Source organism: Antechinus flavipes, chromosome 3 (genome assembly GCF_016432865.1).
Source record: "Antechinus flavipes isolate AdamAnt ecotype Samford, QLD, Australia chromosome 3, AdamAnt_v2, whole genome shotgun sequence".
Taxonomy (NCBI): Eukaryota; Metazoa; Chordata; class Mammalia; order Dasyuromorphia; family Dasyuridae; genus Antechinus; species Antechinus flavipes.
The window spans coordinates 378236118-378249265 of NC_067400.1; the positions used below are offsets into that span (position 1 = coordinate 378236118).

Below are 13148 nucleotides of genomic sequence, written 5' to 3' on the forward strand. Positions count from 1 at the left end.
CATTTTAAATGTATTTCCATGTTAATCAATTTATGAAAGAAAAATCAAAACAAAGAAAAAACCATAAGAAAGAAAAAAATAAAAAAGATAAAAATAATATTCTTCAATTTACATTCAATCTCCATAGTTCTTCCTTGGCATGCAGATGCCATTTTCTATTTCAGATCTATTGAAATTGCTGAGAAGAGTTTGTTAACCATACAAAAGAAGTTACAAAAGGCCCAATGAAAGATGCAGATAGAAAAAGTTAAGAGGAGTAGGAAGAAAGGTAGCAGCAGAACATAGCTATGTTAAAGTCATTACTTTTGTGGAGAATTTCTTACATGTTGTCATAAAACGAAGGACTATGACAAGAAAAAACATGCAGTTGTCATTGTTTCTCTCCACTGCCATTATTAGGCTATGCAGCCTCTTTCCAAGGCTATACTGATGTCTTAGAAATTGAAGTCTTTGGCCCTTATTTCTTCAGTATCTTTGCCCAGTGATGATTTTCCAAACACATTATACTTCAGCCAGACAGAACACTCAAAGTACTTTATTACATAAGCTTCTTGGGGATACATATTATATATAGACAAATTAAAGAATAATTATAGAAGTCTAATCCCATCCATTTTAAGAGAAAGTTTTGGGAGATCACCTCTTTGGTTCTGGATTTTTCTGTCTAGTTCCCTAAAGTTAATTTTCCTTTTACCAAATTATTTTCTTCATGGTGCTATAAGAAAGTGTTTCTATCCTCTATCCCAGAAAAGAGTTTTCTATCTCAGTTTCTTTGGTTATTAGGAAAACAAAACTTCTCTTGTTTAGATTTAAAGAGTTTATCCTTGCTCTTAATTAAGTTTCAAGCAAAATTTGGCAAGACAGGGAAAAAGCAAGTAAAGAGTAATTAAGAGAAGTAAAGTAAGAAGTAAAGAGAAGTAAGTAAAGAACCCTGAAGTTTGATCAGCGGTAATAAGAGGGAAGACATCCTGACAAAAATAGTCTAGGGTTGTTGCTATCTTATTTCATTTTATATATACCTAAGACAATATGCCATATGAGAGTTCGGTGAAAACTGATGTTGAACTTGGAGAAGAGAAAACTTTGAGTATCCATGTTGGAAGCCTAAGTATTTGAAGGGCTGTCATGTGAAAAAAGCATTAGATTTGTTTTGCCCCTCAGAGGGCAGCATTAGCAGTAATGAGTGGAGGTTTTAGAAAGGGAGATTTGCCTTGACATAATGAAAACTTTTAAACAGAACATTCAAAAGCAAAAATCCAACAACCTTGCCTCAAAACTTAGTGATTTCCTAATTACTAGAAGTTCTCATCTGGAGACTGGGTGACCCCTTACTTGTTCAGGCAACTCTTAGAGGAAACCTCTGTTTAAGGATGGATTAGACTCTGAACTTCTTTCACAGGAAAGAATTCCAGAATTTTATGACACTCATCTTTATGGGTTCACAACCTACCAAAGAGAAAATCTCCCTGATTGATCATCTTTCATAAAAAAAAGAAGCTCGTTCCAGCTATTCCAGCATCTCATATTCTCAACCTCCATCTATCATTAATCTACTTTTCTTTTTCTTAACCTTTCTTCCTGTATTTATCCTTTTGTTAAGGGATATCTAGGTTCAATCTGTCTTTTATCATTTATATTGGATCCTGTGAGTTCTGTGATGAAAGTTTAAGGCACTTAAACACATGCTATCATTTGATCTTCACAACAATCCTGTGAAATAGGTGCTATTATTAGTTTCATTTTATAAATGAAGAAACTAAGATTGGGAGAGAGCTAAATGATCTGTCTGGGGTCACACAGCTAATTAATCAGTCAGGAAACATTAAGTACTATTACATACCAGACACTATGCCAAGGACTGAGGATATAAAGAAAGGCAAAAAAAAAAAAAGTTCTTACCATTGAGGAGCTCAAAATACAGTGAAGAAGAAAACATGCAAACAGCTACATATCAACAAGCTATATAGTGAATACATAGTTAATAATCAACAGAAGGAAGATGTTAGAATTAAGAGAGATTAGAAGAATCAGCAAGAAAAAAAGGCAGAAAGTATATTTTAGGTATAAGAGAAGATTAAAATAAAGACAGCAAAAGTTTAAATGCTTTCAAGAAATGAACAGTCAGTTTTGGCAAGAGCATCAATTATATGACATAAAACTAGAAAAGCAGGTTGGAGAGACTTTGGGAGACATTAAAAACCAGACTCAGCAGCTTATTTTTTATTCAGAAGGCAATAGGGAGTCATTGGTAGTTTTTAAGCAAGGAAATGAACTCACCAAAATACAGTGCTATTTGTTAGTGGTTGACACTTGTAGAAAGGAAGAGACTGAAAGTAGAGATTGTACAACAGAAAAAGCTTAACTTTGCAATCAGAGGCTTTACAACTCATGCTTACTACTTTTGTGACTTTGGGGAATCAGTTAACCTAGCTGAGTATACCCATCTTTAAAATGAAAGGGGTTTGGAGTCGCTTGCCTCTGAAATTCCTTCTAAAGTTTTCCCTCTATGCTCCTAAAGCTTTCTCAAATATTCCAAAAAGAAGTCTAAATGGGATTAATGGTTGTGTACCTGAAGAGGAAAGATTTTAAAGATTGGAATAAACAGATTCTTAGGACTTGGTGGCTGACTGGATGAGGGATTTGAAAATGAGGGAAAGGGAAGAGTCAAAGATGATTCTATGATTTTGAGCTTGAGCAATAATTGACCATACTGATACCATCAATGGAAGTATATATAATTAGGCTAGAATGAAAAAGGAGTAAGTAGGCATCAAGAAAGATGAATTAAGAGAATGTTTCTATAGTAAAAGAAAAATATGGGTAGCATTGATTCAGGGATCATAGTTCTATATTTGGAAGGGACTTCAGAAGCCATTTAATCATAGAATCACACATTGAGAGATGGACTGAAACCTCACAAGCTATTTGATCTAGTGCTTCCATTTTAGGAATGAGGAGAATGAGATATACAGGAAGCTTAATTGACCTATTTGTGGTAACATGGGTAATATATATATTGAAGAGAAATTTATCGAGGTCATCCCACTCAAGAGCTCTTTATATTTTCTCACACAAGTTTCCTTCAATTATAAAACACTCCTTAAGTAATGACTTAAGAAAAAAGAATATTTAGTGCTCACAGCTATTCCATATCGATATAATAAAAATGATTATACTACTGAAATTAATTTAAGATTTAGTGTTATACCAATTACATTACCAAGGTGAGCATGAGAAAAATGACAAAATTTATTTGGAGGAACAAAAATACTAAAATGTCAAGGGAACAATAAAAAAAGTAAGAATGAACCAGGAATTGTATTGAGACCTCACATTACATTATAAAATAGCAATAATTAAAATTTTGATAGTAAAAACATAGAAAAGTAGTCAATAAGAAAAAATCAGAAACAGTTTCAATAATACAGGGTTCAAAAAAATTGCAAAATAAAAATTACTTAGGTAAGACAACTTCCCATTTGATAAGATTTGCTATTTAAACAGGAAAGCAGTCTGATTAAAATTAGATTTAGACCAGCAGCTTATATCCTATGCCACAGTAAATTCATAATGGTTACTTGATTTGAATATTAAGGGTCATAGCATTAAAAAAAATCAGAAGAAAATCAAATAAGGTAGCCTTTTTAGTTAGTTTAATTTCTTAATTAAACAAGAGATAAATATGATCACAAAAAATGAAATAGGCTATTTCAGTGGCATGAAATTGAAAGGATTTTCTATGAACAAAATTAACAGAATAATTCATTTTACTTTTAAAATACTATTTTCTTTTTTATTATGAGCTTGACATATGTCAACAAACATGCTCACTTCTATGTATGAAGAACAGGAAAAAAAAAGAATTGTACATGAAACTACAAATCTCTGTTACATACATTTTAGATCTTTTAAAGTATATGATGAATTTAACAGTAGTTCTAAAACTTTCACTTGTCTAGGTCTCTTTTCTGAAGTTTTTTTTTCTATTCTATATATTTTAGAGGGTTCATTGACTCTCTTTTTAGTGGGATATTAATATTGCTCCACTCCCCTCATAAGAATCTTTCAACCCCCCTAAAAAGCCATCTCTCATAACAAATAAGTTTAGTCAAACAAACCAATTGAACACATTAGCCACATCTGAAAATATATGTCTCATTTTGCACATCTATATCTTCAACTCTATTGAGGTGGAAGCGTGATTCATCATTGGTCTTCTAGAGTCATGATCAACATCCTCATTCTACAGATAAGGAAACTGAGGCTCAGAGAATTTAAATATCCATGATCACACAGCTAGTATAAGGGGGGAGGAGGTTTGAACCCATGTCTGCAGCCTGTCCAGCCAGTGCTCTTTCTATTTTACCATGATGATTTTTTTAAAGGAATGACTGTCTTAGAAGAAGGTTAATTTCTAATCTTGTCTACAGTATAATAGCCCAGCCCACTTCCATTTTAATATTCATACATTTATTTAGAAATTTTTCATCTTTCTCACAGTCACAAATAAATAATGAGTAAATTATTCCTCCAAAGAAGATTACCCTGGCAGATGGGTTGTAATTGTTCCAATGGTATAAATCTACTTAAATTCAACAGTGGCAGAAGTAAAGCCCAATTGGTAGCTTTTATAAAGTGATAGGATGGGGTGAAAGGAAAGCTAAAACATACAGTTTGGACTAAGATTAATCTATAGTAATTACAGTACCCGGAGTCTGGGGGAAATCTTTCACAAGTCTTTCTTGCAAAACATGTATAAAATTACTTTCTTTACCTTTCCTACCCTTTAAAAATAAATCTTTTAATTTCCTTCCAAATCTGTGTCACTACTACCATGAGGAAGAGATGTTATAGTAGATTCTCTAGTCCAGTTCCCTTCTTCCAGGCAGAGGTACTTTTGTTCCACATAATTTAGAAAAAAGGAGGCAATCCTGTTTTAAAAAGTGTGTAGGGATAGTGATTTCAGTACCTTTCTCTGTCTTGTTCTGGAGCCCAGTCAAAAATGTGTCTCAGCTTTCCTTCACAGAGGGCATTTGAAGATGGGCAACATAAGTATTACAGGTATTACTGTAGTTCAGAGGCTTCAAGTTGGAAGGGTCCTTAAAGGTCATCTGATTCAAGCTTCTTTAAAGATGGGGATAATGACATTCAGAAATGGGAAATGACTTGCCCAAGTGACATGACACGGATAAGTGATAAGGCTGGGATTTGATCTCAATCAAATGCTCTTTACTAATATGGAATTACAGAATTTTTACTTTTAGTTCCCTCAAACAAAATGAAGTTCTCCTTTTTCCTTCCTCTCCCTGAGATCACCCTGAACCAGTTCACTATTAGCCACTTTGGATGTGTTTCTCCTTTATGGTGCTAAGCTACAATTCCCCCCCCCCCAAAAAAAAAAAGTAATAATAATAATAGCTAAAACTTGTTGAATCTTGTAAGTTGGTTTTTTTGGTATGGATAAGAGGAGCAGGAGTGGGGGAGAAAGGGATTCAAATGAAAGGGCCTTCACAGTGAAAATAATGCCTCTTCATGGTCTGCTGAAGTTATTGAAGCAACTTGTATTGGGTTTGTGTATCTAATACCTGCTGTGTAAACAGAGGCAGGTCATGTATCATTGTGTGGCCTGTAATCCTGAAATTTATGGTATGTTTCCAACACTTCCCCACCCTTAAGCAAGCAGGAAAGTGGGCTTTATTTAGCTATTATGACATGCAATTAATTCAGTCATAATTTGATGGGAAGAATGAACTTATAAGGAAAAGAAAAATGGGGATTCAATTCAAAAAGCATTCTTGGATCTATTGGATGTCAGCTCAAAAAGGATATTATACAATTACTATTAGTACTCTATTCACCTTCTAAATTTGTTTGTTTGCTATTGATTCACTGAATTTTGCTCTAGAAGGAACAAGTTTCTAGAAGGGTTATGCACTGGTATGAAAAAGACTCATTTATGGATTTTGTTTTTGGATCAGGTCTCTGATTTCATCAGTAAGAGGATCTTCCAGTGAGGAGTTCCCTCTCTCAAGGAAGTTTGTCGATGTTTTATAACCTAGAATATTTTAGAGGTGCCAGGGCACAGTGATGTTGTGATTTATTCAAAGTCACGCAGCCAGCATATGTCAGAATTAAGACTTGAATCTAGGACTTTATGATTTCAGGACCAGCTGTCTCTCTGTTATGCTATACTACTCATCTTGTTCTGTGTCTGCTTGTTTTCTTTTTGTTTTATTTACATTAAGTAGTGTTTAATTTAGAATTGTCCAATGATCATGTCTTTCAAAAATTTTAAAAATCAAACAATCATATGATCTCAACATATTTGAAAGAATGAGAAATGAGAAAAGCAAAAAATTTTTCTTGAGTTGGGAAACTATACTATTACTAAAATGCCTTTTTGTCCCTCACAACCTTGAATTTCTTTATATTGAGTTTTATATTGAGCATTTGTTGATCTGCACTGAATTCTGGGTTGTTGTATTTTTTTTTTTTGATGGCTCTGAGGCATTTTAGGAACAAGTGTCCATTGCAGCATCCAGCTGTGAATTCTTCCAACTTCTTTTACCTCCCTCTGGGATTCAGTGTCTCATCGCCTACTTGGGCATGGGAGATAATGGTGTATTGAGGACTGCTAGCAACTCTGCTATGCTGTTATTATCATATTTACTTTTTATAAGTTATCAAGGAAATTTATGCAAAAAGTGTTACCTAAAAGCAAAAGCAAATGGGTTTTTTAGGGAAAATACGTTAAAATTGAGTGTATTGAGTGGGTCAAGTATTTTTTTCCTCTCCCACTTGCCTTGGGGAATGGGGGGGAGGTATCTAAACATGAAGAAGAATTTAGAAGAATTTTTTTAAAAGTCATCTTTCACTAAGTTTACTTCTCTTTTCTTTTTTGCTTCTTCTTTTCAGATGTGACTTCACTTAGCATGTCAAAGACTGCATTTACTCACCAATTCCTTTTTTCTCCCACATGATCTCCATTTTCTTTTATACACGCTTCCTCCAGCCATCTGCAGTACATCAATTTCAGGTATTTTGAACTGTGTAGAATCTCTATGTGTACAGAAGTGTGTTTGGACTCATCCTTCCCTCAGAAACCTGAACAATGTATTTACCATCTCCACCTAGATGACAGCAGACGGTTCACTACTTAGAATCTCTACCACTGACTCATGGCGCTGGCTACCTTATTTATAGGCTTCTTTGCTGGCACCAAGCCTTTCAGCAGTACTCTCATGCCTGTAAATCCCACTTCTCTGTATCCGAGGTAACACTGCAATAGCCAAGCGCCAGATAAAGCAGGTGATTGTGTTCCATCATGACTGTCTGGTTTCCTGTATAATAAACATATTACTTTATATTTTTAGGGGATGAAAAAATGTGCTGCTATATGGTTTAAAATTTTAATTCTGAACACTTTTCGGAAATGAATTTCCCCAAAGAGGCATTTTTAATATCTTGGTGAAATCTTTGGATCTGTATAATAAACCCTTTGGTATGGTACTTGTTAAAAGATGAAGCCAATTTATTCATAATTCAGAAAAAAAAGCCATCTGTTAGTAGAGATCTAGATTTTGGTCACACAAACACATCTATGTAAATGGAAAGTCATAGCATTCATGTCTGATCTGCTTGCAATTGTACCTGAAGTGAATGGCCCCTCCTAATGGAATGACCAGTCTGATTCACCTGTCAGTCCATCAAAAGTATTTAAAATGCTACAAAATCTGACCAATGGAAATGGAAAATTTTGTTCCCCAGCCCCTAGGCCTTTCCCCACAATCTGTTCTACAGAGAAGTGGAATTAAAAGATTCCTGCTCTCTTTAAGGAAGATTTTGGAGAAGATGTTCTTGAACAAATTCAGGAACATCACAAGAAGTTGGAAAAGAAAGATTAAAATGGAAAAATCTTCATAGCTGACTGTAAATGCGTAATTCTGTATAGGTATTCTGTATAGATATTCTGTTGTCCTAATTCATTTATTTAGTCCAAGGTTCTTTTTGGTAGTTTTTTCTTTTGGTACCAGATAGATTTGATATTTCCTTCTTAGTAGATGACAATGGAAGAAATTTGTATAAATGGGGTTTAGAGAAGGCAAAGTTTGTAAGTGCTTGTTGCTGCCTTGGATTCACACCTATAAACCCTTAATTCCACATGTGTAGATTAAAATGTGACGTGGCCAAACAAAGTTTCATTAACCTGTTCTGCTCTTCCCCTTTTCCTCCTCCTACACACACACACACACACACACACACACACACACACACACACACGTTACTCTTGCTTGCTGCAATTTTTTTGTGACAAATTTGCTACTAAATCCAACAATTAGCTATTGTGTTTTGTATGTGATCCATTTTAGGATATGTTTGTACCAGCCAGTAATAGTTCAAGATGGACCTGGAACAAGGTAGTATGCTTATGCTATCAGCCACAAGCTTTGCAAATCAACCTTGTTATTCCTGGCTACAATCACCAGTAGAATAAAATTGATGTCATCAGTGTTGGTGTGTGTAGGCAGATGGTTGGGAACAGCTAGATGTGTGTTTCTGCACATGTCTAGTTGTAGACATATGTATAAGCATCTAGAGAACAAGCTGAAAGATTGTGGATTGGCTTCAAACCCTCCAGCTATTTAGCTTAGATCTATCCAAGCTTTTTTCCTTAAAGATTGTCTAGCCTAGCATCTTTTATATGCTTCCTATTCATTGGGTAAGTGTTACGGAAAAAAATGTTGATGGGGACAGAGGAGTGAGAGGAAAGAGTAAGTTGGGAGATAGACAATTCTGGTATTTATTTAATGAAGTTCATCACTTTGCATTGTTTCATTTCCCCCCATTTCCTGCATGTTTTCTTGAAGGTACACACTGTTAGAAAAAAGGACTGTCAGACTGACATTTATAGTTTTCTAAAGGGGCCAGTCTAGGGTAAATTGCCGCCTTATCACTTAGTTACATGTGGCTAAAATGTGTATTAGCAACAAGGTACCAAGTTGCCTCTGATTTTTCTACCCTAAAACATCAGTCCTAGAGAAGAATGCCAATTAATGAATTGCCATAATGTCATTGTACATGATGTATGTTGTATTATTTTTTATGCACTAATTTTGTGTAAATGGGCAGAGGCCAGTAATTTGGGGTCTCAGTTGTTTATTAGTATACATTATGAATCCATTAAAAGGTTTTAATTTGAAAAAATGCAGGCCTAGGGAAGTGATGAAAATACTTCCATTAAAAATGTTTTTTTCATCAATACATGAATGCAAGTTATTTGATATTAAAAGGAGAGCCCACAAAGCTATTTTATTCATAAGAAAAGTTGGTTTTGATATCTCATGAAGATAATTCTGCTAGATGCTGATCAGCCAGTCAGTTCACCTAGCTTACATTTTATGAGACCTCCAAACTAACTTTTATATTGTGACACTAAGATAACTTTGTGTTTCTGAAATGCTGAAAGCAAATTGATTAAATTTCACATTTAAATCTAGGCCTTGTGCATTAAACTTAAATTTATGTAATAACTTACTTGTCTTAATAGCTTTAGTAACAAATGCTCTGCAAGTTTTGTTTCCTTCTTATTGAAGGAAACATCTCAGTTTTAAATTTCAGAATTTGCTTGAATATTTTGTATTTTGCTGCTTTAAATTTGTACACAAATGTAAACCACATCTCTGCTCTTTGGATTTTACAGTTGTCTTTTGAGGTTTTATACAGTTTTAAGCTAATATGTTCCTCTTCTTTTTTCCTGTGAATAATTTTATAATTCATTCCATTTCTTGAGAGTTTTGGTATTAGAAGGGGATAGTCAAGTAGTTTAAATAAATGCAATCTACTTTCAAATGAAAAACCTAACATACAGGACAATTGTTTGCTAAATTATAAGTGTCATTTTAGACTTGAAGATTTATGGTTGGGGGAAAAAATCTTGTTTAATGCCAAATGTGTTTAGCTGCTCAGTTACTATAGAATTCTGTACAAATGTATTTCTTCAAATTACTATTTATTATTTTAGTTTTGTTGAATGACGGAATGCTTAGTAGTCTGAGAAAGGAGGATTATTAAAAACTTTTAAAGGTAAATATATGCTAAATTGGGTGTGTGTATGTGAGGGGAATCCACTAGGATATATGGTAATTTGGGGGGACAAGTGAGGAGATAAAGTCTACCTAGAATAGATTAAGATGGCCACTGGGCTTTCCTCTGCTTCCAAAAAAAAAAAAAAAAAAAAAAAACCCCAACCCTAAAGATAATGATCACTGAATGTAGTCTCTCTTCAAGGATAGGATAAATAAGTATAGTGTGGAGATGAGAATGAAACTCTTTTTTCCTATCAGGAAAATGAAAATAACTGAAAATTCAGATTGCCATTTCTGGATTCCATTTGTGTGAAGATAATAGATATTCAAAAGTCTAAAGTGAAAACATTTTGGGGAACTACTTCATAGATGAGGAGGAAAATAATTACTTTTTATATTCTTAATCTGGGTATTTCAGTCATCTTATAAGAGTCTTCTTAATCTCCAATTACTTCACATAGTGTTAACAATTTGGATATTAAAAATGTATTGGATGGGGGCCAAATAACCATAGAAGGAAGCCACAATCCATAAAATTTCTCTCTTACTCATAAAAAAAAATGTGTATCAATTTTAAATACTTTTCAGTGTGGGCAGATAATGGGGGAATGTGGCATTCTGTAGAATTATACATGTCTAGTTTGTAAAGTGTGTAATGTGTACTGCAGATGTGTATTCTTTGGGCTCTATGTATCTGTACAATAGCTTTCATTTTAGGAAAAAATGTGGAAAGACTTTTTGGGTGGTACAAGGGGGAAAATGATCATCTGCATCAAATAATGATGCTCTAATATATTAAATCTAACAGAAGATCAGAAAATAACCCTTCCCTGCCTCATGGATGAGTTTTGTTTATCTTTTAGGTCCTAAGATGCTATTCAAGATGTATGGATACACTGGCAGACTGCATGATGTATAATTTGAAAAATGTTAAAAGTGGAAAATAAAATTGAATTAAAATTTATCTTGTCTGATTCCCTAGATTTATTTTATTCTAGAAGAGCTGTCACTTAAGATTTTAGTACTAATGTTATATTTTTGTAATAGAAAAATTATTTTGCTGATATCAAAGGATCACATTTTTCTGGAAAGCTGAGACTGTATGACATCACCAATTTGATAGAAACAGATAAAAAGCAAATTATAGAACCAAAAGGAATGGCACACCTCCTTGCCCGCCTCACTCCATGCCTCCAAACTCCATGTAATTCATGGCAAAGACACACAAACACACGTACATTCCCACTGCATCTTGGGCCATCTCTAATTATCCTTATCTATAATATCTCACCACTGGACCCAGATAACTATGGAGGAGAAAGTAAGGCTGGTCACTTTGCCTTCCTTCATTGAAATCTAATTCACTCTTAAATCACGGTTTCACCTTCCTGATGTCTTGGTGCTCTTCAAAAAAGAAGGACCAGCAACAACAATACATGGCTTTGCAGTATAGCAGAATAACCCTCATGCTCAGTATTCACTTTTCATGGTTTCCTGTTACCTTCAACGCTGAGCTCTGCTAGGGCTCTTCATTGGAATCAATACTCTAAAACTAGAATACCCAAAGGGAAAGTGGAACTGGACCAGTCATAGCAAAGGCAATTATGTGTGACGTTTGCATTGGCATTAGATAAGTGGCAGATTTAATTCTAGTATTCATGTCAGGTCAAGTCTTGCAATTTGTCTTCTATATACCATAAATCATAGAGAAGTAGAATGTATCATCATAGTGACACATCAAATTGAAATGTGTTCTACAAAGGCATCCTGAGCCATGAGATTCTGATTTCCCTCTGGCATTTTCTTCTTCCTAAGATTTACAAAGAAGATTCTCTAATAGAAACAACATGAACTGGCTTCCCACTTTTCCCCTGTATTAGAAAGTTTGGTAAGCTCAGGGCATATTCTTTTACTTTCAAAGGGGTTCTGCATTTTTCTTGATTGAAAGTTTTAAGTGCAGGAACTTTTCTCAGTTGTAATCTCCTTCCTGAGTACCATTCTCCTTGTTTCTCAATGATCTTTAGACTGTGCATCCTTGAAAGAAATACTCAAAATGAAGTCTTCATCCATAGAACAGTATAATCCCTCTACCCCAGCTAATTAGGGAGTGACCAAGGAATTGGGGAAGCTAGATGGCTCAGGGGATAGAATACCATTCCTGCAATCATGAAGTCATGTTTCTGAGTTCAAATCTACCCTCAGACACTCATAAGCTATGTGACCGTAGGCAAGTCACTTAACCCTCTTTGCCTCCATTTTCTTATCTGTAAAATGAACTGAAGTATCAAGAAACTTTTCCTATGTCTCATAATTAGCTAATGATATGAGTACAAGCTGGAATCCAGGTCTCGCAGACTTACTATATTGAAGTAATTTCTATTCCTAAAGAATTATCACCCCAGAGCAAAATAACTGTCTGAGACAGAAGACAGCCAGTTGGTTTTTCATCCATAAAATGAAGGAAGTAGACAAGATATGACCTCTGAAATCCCTACATTCATACAAAGATACTCCTGTATCTCTGCCAGAAAAACTGCAAAGTAATTCATGAAGAGGTGTACTTATGGGCTAGACTAGTATAAGATATTTTAGACTTCTAGACTTTAGACACAATGCTTAGGAGATTAGGACTTTTATATAATATAATAGTTTGAATAGTTCAGTCTGAAAGAAAAAACACAAACCATAAATATTTCATTTTTTTCTATTCTAGCTGCTTTAAAAATTACTTTAAAAGATTTTTTGACCTTTGCAACACAAACACACTTTGCATATTGTAGACATTTAATAATGTTCACAGAGTTGAACTTTTTCCTGTTGTTGGAACCAAATTTGTTGCTGGAATCAATTTAATGCAATTCGGCAATAACCAAATAAAAATGAAATAGGAAAATTTACCTCATTGCAAAAGATGTTATTTATTAAAAGCATGGTCTTAAAAAAATAAGACTTGGATATAGTTATGCTCTTCAAGGTATTTATGTCAATACCATTTTTAGACATGGTATGTTTGTCCAGGCTTATTTATGTTCATACAAAGAATAGTAGAGTCAGCTGGCATAA

General features: G+C 34.2%; 1 protein-coding gene across 1 annotated transcript in view; it reads left to right on the forward strand.

Annotated features, from left to right (window-relative positions):
* KIF5C (kinesin family member 5C) overlaps positions 1-11049 on the forward strand; it is a 203457-nt gene extending 192408 nt beyond the window's left edge. Inside the window, exon 26 of the mRNA XM_051985841.1 lies at positions 6916-11049. The gene's annotated coding sequence lies outside the window, so the exon portion shown is untranslated. The remainder of the gene's footprint in view (positions 1-6915) is intronic.
* The last annotated feature ends 2099 nt before the right edge of the window (positions 11050-13148 follow it).